This window comes from Sapajus apella, unplaced genomic scaffold (assembly GCF_009761245.1).
Source record: "Sapajus apella isolate SASKATOON/1434 unplaced genomic scaffold, GSC_monkey_1.0 scaffold1, whole genome shotgun sequence".
NCBI classification, from domain to species: domain Eukaryota; kingdom Metazoa; phylum Chordata; class Mammalia; order Primates; family Cebidae; genus Sapajus; species Sapajus apella.
The window spans coordinates 83198378-83203810 of NW_022436941.1; the positions used below are offsets into that span (position 1 = coordinate 83198378).

Genomic DNA, 5433 nt, shown 5'->3' on the forward strand with positions numbered 1-5433 from the left:
GCCCTTAGAATTTAGAGCTCAGTGTTCTGTTCAGTGTAGGAATATGGGGAGAGGTGAAGGGGGGTTTTTACTTCTCACCATATACTTCTATATATTTTAATTTTTCACAAAAAAATTCAATAATAAACATAATGAGAAAGATTTAGTGTGTATTTCAGATATTTGGAAAATTTGAAGTTTGAGGCTAGGAACAGTTCAGGACAATTGCCTCATTTATTAATTATAAGTGGACTAAAGTATCAAATGCCAGTAGGCCTCAGTTCAGCCAGGATGTTGATGTGCATTTTACCTTAGCTAGCCAATTTATACATCCAAGCACTTAACTTAGTTCTATTATTAATAAATTGTGATATAGAGCAAAGAAAAATGGCTTCTTTTACCATCTACCATTTATATCTCATCTTTTTCTCTGAAGAGCTGAATTATAATAAAGTCACTCTCTAGTGCATCTGACTGATTTGTCCAATTTAATTCATCAAAAATTATTGAGGGCTCTCCATGTGCCAGGCAGCGTGCACAGCACTGTAAGTACTGAGGGAACCAGGGCATGATTGCTGCCCTTGAAGTATTTGAAATCTAGCAGAAGACAAGAAGAACACCACAGATATAAAGACACCTACTTCACATTCTGATAACAGGTAGCAGAATAAGGGTATACCACATTAAGAAGGTAATTGGAGAAAAGATAGATAATATTTCATACTCCCAGTGGCCACCCCAATTAGCCCCTGAGATCAGCCCTATATTTAGACAGACTTATTCAAATTCTGGATTTCTGATTAGAATGGCCACAGACTTCACAACAGCCTGGTAGAAAGATCATTAGTCTACAAGACAGACACTGGCTCCATCACTAAAACATTTAAGATCTCCAGCAGAGAATTAGTCTGTGCCTCAATTTTCACACCTGTTAACTGAGAATAGTAACACATAGTGTCTAAAATGAAATGGTCCCAGAATTTGAAGTCAGGAATTGTCCATCCTTCCACTTCATACCTCCTAGGATGGCTATCATCAAAAACCAGACAATAATGAGTGTTGGAGAGGATATGAAGAAACTAAAGCCCTCATACACTGCTGGTAGGGATGTAAAGTGGTGTAATCACTGTGGACAACAGCGCACTTCCTCAGAAGCTTAAGCATAGGGTTTCCATATGGCCAAGCAATTTCAGCCTGTATTAGGTCATTCTTGCATTGCTATAAAGAGATACCTGAGACTGGGAAATTTACAAAAAAAAGAGACTTAATTGACTCCTAGTTCTGCAGGTTGTACACGCATGGCCTCAGCATCAGCTAGGCTTCTGGGGAGGCCTCAGGGAGCTTTTACTCATGGTGGAAGGTGAATTGGGAGCAGACACATCACACAGTGAGAGCAAGAGCGACATGGTGGGGAGGTGCCACACGTGTGAATATGCAGCGTATAAACTATTCAGTTGTGAATTGGTGGGATGTACATAACAGCTTATCAACATGTGGAGATACTGGTACTTGATCGCCTCTTAAGAAAAAGTTGCTTCCAAATTTTAAGCTGGAAAGTCACTGGAATAACTTTAGAAAAGAATTACAATACATGGCCTTTTAGATTTCTGGTATGTATGTTAAGAATTGTGTACAAATTGAAATGTTTGTACTGATCCTTGACCAATAAAATCTCAATTATAAAAGAAAAAATGTTAATTTACTTATTCCCATGAATCACCTTCACGTTTTCTTTTTTAAATTATACATTTTATTTTTTTTAAAAATTATTTTCATAGAATACATTTTCACATTAGATATTCCCATAGTATGAAAATAACATTTTATTATTTATAGTTTTATATTTGTGGACAGATTGTTTTAGAACAAGTAGAATACATTTGAAAATTAAGTCTCTGTTTAGAATTTGTATTATTTTGATATGTCTACAAGGGGAAACTTGCCCTTAAATGGAACTTCTGTACATTCAGAAGCACTCCAAGCTTTTCCTCCTAGGATTTAGAAATTCATAATGTGAGATATCAGCATTTCCTAATTTTAAAATTCCCTAGTATATGTATATTCAGTAGGTGGTGTCTACTGAATAGAAAGGGAAGTTTTCAAAAACTAAACACTGTCTAATTTTCTGCAAAGTTTTTATTCATGAATTAACAATATTTCCCTTTGTCCATTATTCCCAGGGCAAATACAGAAGTTTGGTCATATATTAATAGTTATAAAGCTGGATTCTCTTTAGAGATTGATAAATTAAAAGGCAAAAGCTCATATATCATGTTTAGTTATACCGTGAGTCCTATGAGAAGCTGGGAGGCAACCCCATTAACTTACCAGAATACAGAACTCAGTCTCAGTTTCTTAGACATAATTCCTCTCAACCCTTTTCCTCAGAGATTAAATTCTGGGGCAGGAGAATCATTTGAACCAGAGAATTGGAGGTTCAGTGAGCCAAGATCACGCCACTGCACTCCAGCCTGGAGACAGAGGGAGACTCCTTCTCAAAAAAAAAAAAAAAAAATTAAATTCGAAAATAATCTTGTGATTAAGAGAAGGCTGTCCACCAATGGACTTATCTGTTATTTCTTCCTTATTGTGAGTTGAATGGCATGACAAGGCAGAGGCAAAGAGGCATACATCAGTTCTTCAAAGTATAAAGTCAAAAAGGCCAGAGCTTCCACAGCAAGGCAACAGCTTTGCAGAAGCTCGCATTGTGGTAGTTGAAATAGCAAAGCCCAGCAAAGTTAAAGCTGAAAGTGCCAAAAGCCCTGCCTTGGCAGCTTTCTGCAAGGCATACCCATGAACATAGTAACAACTTGTCCACGGCCCCGGTGACTATGAAGAGTGAGGGTTGCAGTCCATTGCAGAGCATGGATTCAAGTAAGCAGCCGGAAGCAGACCCAGGAGCAAAACACTGACAAACCTCTCACTAGTCCAGTGGACAGACGCAGCCTTGGAACCAGAATGGTGGCTCAGTGACAAGTGGTGTGCAGCACATTCACTTGTCACCTTCTGGGGTAGGTGCGCCCTGAAGATATGCTGAGAAATGAGCAGATCTGACCACTGGTGTCCACAGCCACAGAACTCGGCCTCCTTGGGCCCCGCAAAGTCACTCAGTCTCCAGACAACCGCCATCTTGTTCCTGAGGGCTCAAGATCATCCACTGACCCCATCTTCACCTTTCTACCACCAGCACAGATCGTGCAGTTTTCAAGAATCAGCTTGGAATTATAGTGCGCTGCATCATTGCGTATTTTTTGGTGTATCATAGCGACGTTTCTTCACTTCTCTTAAGGTGTATTCAAAACTTTTATGAGTCTCTTTTCATGCTTCCCCATCCTACCACATGACACTTGGTGTGAAGTTTCACATCCTGTCCTGTTTTTGGTAGCTGAAGTTTCCGATAGCTTTGCTCATGGTTGCTTTACCTTCCAGCTAGAAAACAGACAGGAAATGGAGTTTTAGGCATTAGTGACAGTAACAAAAACAACACCATGGCCCTGATTGAAATATGCATCTTGCTTCTATAGTCTTATGAGGGACATGGCTTAAGACATGTGCCAACCTGTCTTGACAATTGGTGACTGATGTTTAAAAAGTCACAGTGCACTGTTTTCAGAAGTGCTTTGCTAGGCTAGTCTACTGTAAGCTTCAGTTCAGTTGACCTGTCAGTGATAAAATTGTATGGTGGTGGCTGACAGTTCTGTGGTTGAAAACGTGTGCTGAGAATCCAAACATTTTTATTCAGGCAGCCTCAGTTTGTAAATTGACTAGTACTGAGACAAATGGAAGAAAACTAGGGATCCTGGTGCAGTGGGGCAGGGTGGGAAAGGGGCCAGTGTCCTCATTTTCCACTTTGGTGGAAAATGCTACTTCTGAGCATGAGCAAACTAGTTTGCGGGTTTCACCTGCTTTCGGTTGCTCACCTATACTTTACCCTTTTCTTTCATTTCATAAGTCCTCTTCTTTGCTCACCATCTTGATTTCTCCCTTTCCAAAAAGTCAAGGCAGTGAGAATATGGAGTGTGATCAAGACTGAGTAGAGGATAGAGGGAGGCGATTCTAGTTCTCTCATTTCTTCTTGCCATAAGCTGAGTTTGAAACTGCAGGGGCTCCTGGTATTGTGGAACTGCTAAAAACACAGGGGCATCATAGCAATGGTCACTATCACAGTCCTATGATTGCACTGCTGTCAGGCTGTGCTTCCTGACATGAAACTGTCCCCACTTCCTTGGCGCCTCTCTGAGTTACTGGAGCTCCTGCCCCGCACCTTGCTAACATTGCAAGGTGAAATGGCCACGGATGAAAGCCTTTCCATAGAACAGAACTTGAGAGGTACATGTGCAACTTTCTAACTTCTCACCCACTCATGCTTCCCCACAGCCTGCATTCTTGCTATCTGGGTGGTTGGACAATGAGGAGGGAGACCTCAAAAGGGACTTTGGGGCTTAATGAATGTATCAGAGTCTGGAAAGCATATAAACATATGGAGCAGTCCATCTGAGCTCTCTTATGGCCAACCACATAGGACCACCATGACCACACAATCAGATTTTAGCCTTGGAGGGTTAACTGCCCCTGTTGAAGTCTTGACGCCCTCTTTGTGCATTCCCTTGCAGCGTCACACTATTGGCCACAGTGTCAAAGGTGGGAGAGAGTTTCCCAGCTCTAACAGCATGGGCCCCTCACCTCCCTTACCCACCCCGTTTCCTTCTAAATGTAAGATTTTTAGGTGCTGAAGGAGACCTGACTTCTTCCACTTGCTTGAAACCTCAGTCTAGAATCCCATCTCTGCTTTTGATTACGTTTGCCACTGTCTGGTTTAATTCCATTTCTTATTCAAAATTATTAAAGAAATATTTATCAAAGGCCTAATTCTGTCTCACATGCTATTCTAGGTATTGGAGGTCATAGGAGTAAGTAGACAAAAATATTTCTCATACAGAGCTTAGGTTCCAGTGAGGAAGGCAGGCAGACACATACCATCTAAAGTATACCAGGGGGTATTAGATGCCATGGAGAAAAATGCAGCAGGGGAGTGGGCTGGGGTGTGTTCTCCAAGGGGCATGGACGGGAGTGTCCTTCAGGGCCCAGGATGCCTTGTTGGAATTGCAGTATGGGGAGGAAGGGTGCCCTGAGGGAGAGGCCCCGCCTGAGAGTCTCCTAGCTTGTGGGATCAGGGTGTAAGTGGCAGGGGCAAGGAACATGGAGGTTTTGCTAGAAGTGCACAGAGCCCTCTCTTTACTCCCAGTGATGGGAGTGGGCCAAGCCCTGGGCTTTCTCTCTCTCTCTCTTTTTTAGAATCAGGGTCTCACTCTGTCACCTAGGCTGAAGAGTCATGGTGTGATCACAGCTCATCAAGGTGCAGTGCAGTGGAACCATCATAGCTCACTGCAGCCTCCAATTTCTGGGCTCCAGCAATCCTCCGACCTCAGCCTCATGAGAAGCTGGGACTACAGG

The 5433-nt window shown here is 42.1% G+C and overlaps 1 pseudogene across 1 annotated transcript; it reads right to left on the minus strand.

Moving 5' to 3' along the window:
- Positions 1–1719: 1719 nt before the first annotated feature.
- Positions 1720–3402, minus strand: LOC116553398 (annotated as a pseudogene). Its single transcript, XR_004269738.1, has one exon. The product of XR_004269738.1 is annotated as a succinate dehydrogenase [ubiquinone] cytochrome b small subunit, mitochondrial pseudogene (transcript).
- Positions 3403–5433: the final 2031 nt, after the last annotated feature.